Source organism: Limulus polyphemus, unplaced genomic scaffold (genome assembly GCF_000517525.1).
Source record: "Limulus polyphemus unplaced genomic scaffold, Limulus_polyphemus-2.1.2 Scaffold1624, whole genome shotgun sequence".
Lineage (NCBI taxonomy): Eukaryota > Metazoa > Arthropoda > Merostomata > Xiphosura > Limulidae > Limulus > Limulus polyphemus.
The window spans coordinates 217,511-219,935 of NW_013667234.1; positions in this window are offsets into that span (position 1 = coordinate 217,511).

A 2,425-nucleotide genomic window follows, 5' to 3' on the forward strand; every position below is an offset into this window, starting at 1 on the left:
TTACTGGCAGAGATGAATGGATGGACAGCGGAACAGAAACCTGTATATCTGGAAACGAGCTTGAAGGGACAACCACTGGAAATACTTGGTCAGTTGACATAAGCCGACAGACACAACTATAGAGCTCTGGTAGAGGATCTGGAACTCAGGTACGAAACCCAAAACCAGTCAGAAGTCTACAGGGCCAGGTTCAGGACGAGAGTCCGTGCTAAAGGGGAGAGCCTGCAAGAGCTGGCACAGGACTTGGAGAGCATGGCACACAAGGCCTAACCAACTGCACCACCCGATCTCCTCAAGTTGTTGCTGAGGGATCAGTTCGTAGATGCCTTGGACAGTCCACAACTGAAGATACAAGTGAAGCAAGCACACCCCTCTACCATGCAGGATGCAATGGCCAGAGCTCTCGAATTTGAATCCTACATTAAGTCCAGCACAGAGGTACCGAGGTTGGTACAGTCATCTGGATTCAAGGCCAGAAAAGGGCAGCTTTCAAAACAGTTTGAGGGACCTTGCTGGCACTTTAACAAATCTGGGCACAAGAGAGCTCAATGTCGACAACTTCAACACAGGAAAGATGCCACGGTAGGAAAGGCTGCTACCCAGAAAGGTTGTGGGAACTGTGGAGAGCAAGGACATATGAGGAGCCAGTGTAAGAAGAATACCACCAATAAGTCAGCTTCGGGAAATCAAGAGGGGTTGGTTAAGTGTAAAATGGCAAGCACACATAATGTCTATGTGACAGGAAAGCAGGATGGCCAAAAGTGCAACTTTGTCATATATTCTGCACCTCAGCAAACCCTTGTGAGTATCAAGGTGCTAGATCACAAAGGAGTACCAGAAGCCATACAGAAACTCTGTGGTGTGACAGGACATTATGTAAGGTTGTGCGGACCAGTGTGAGTAACTATTGAGCTCATGGGCATAAAGGACTGACACAAAGTATACTTGGCTGACATTGAATTATACCTCTTATAATGTACCCATGATCCTAGAGTGCATGGAATACTTGGTGGCATTGCATGGATTCGAACCTAGCTCGCCAGCTCTAAAATCCAAAACTCTACCACAGGATAACCAACATCTACAGGAAATATAAGATGTCAGTTCATCATGATAATAAACTTTTATAACATCGGTTTCTATATATGACCTGTGGCTCCCATCCCATCAATTAAATTAGTGTAACAAATCTTACACAAACATATTCAGTCTGTAATTGTGTGATATATAGGTGTACCATGCAACTTCTATATTTTTATTTCAAATAGACTTTTTCAAACAAATTCATTTATTCAGATGTATGGGTCTGGTATTGAATAGGGTGCTTGATTTGTAATCTGTAGGTTCGAATCTCCATAATTGAACACTCTCGCCCTTTTAGCTCTGGAGGCATTATAATGTGATGGTTAATCTCCCTATTCATTGGTACAAAAGTAGCTCAAGAGTTGGCAGTGGGCGGTGTTGACTAGCTGCCTTCCCTATAGCATATCACTGCTAAATTAGGGATACCTAGCACACATAGCCCTCGAATAGCTTTGCACGAAATTCGAAAAGAAACAAACAAAAATGCATGTGCACTTATCACATAACGTGTGGTCAAGAAAGCTATTAAGTTTATTTTGTTCTAGCTATATTTGTTCTTTGTAATTTCCTTGGAGTGAGAAAAAGTTACAATACTCCTTGACGAATGTGTGTTCAGAATTTGATTGGTTTTAAAACTTAAGATGAATGTTGGCTTGAAGTCAAGCCTGAAACAGAGGGAATAAAGTTTATTCAGGTATAGGTACACTTTTCACATAACATGGTCAAGAATGTTGCTAAGCTGATTTCATTTGAACTATCTTTGTTCTTTGTCATTACCTTGGATATAACATCTTGAATGCTCACGAGAGGTATAACTTTAAAGCTGGACCTTGTAAAAGAAGATCAACGTCAATGTCCTCCAATGTAGGATAAGATGGTATCTCGAGATTACAACCTTCATTATGTTTTAATGAGAATGATCATTCACATGTGTAATACAAATGGTTAACTGAACTAAATAACACGAGGTTTAGTCAGTCTATATGATCATCTTGGATGAAACAGACAGTTTGGAAATAAATCTTGAGGAAGTATAGACAGGCTAATCAACTTCAGCAAAGATAGCTGTTTGTCATCCATAAAATAAAATACAGATTATTTTTATTGTGTATCACACTTCATGTTGGTTCCATATATTTCTTAACAGAGACTCAGTTTTTGTGGAATTCAATATTACTTTACAATACATCTTACTAAACTTCCCACTGTATACCTAACTAATTTACTATTTTGAGAAAATAGTTACCTGAAAATACAAGAAAGTAGGTAGGAAGGAGAAAATTTCGTGCCTTAACCACAGGATATTATTGCTGGAATTTTCTGCTATTGTTTATATTGCCCT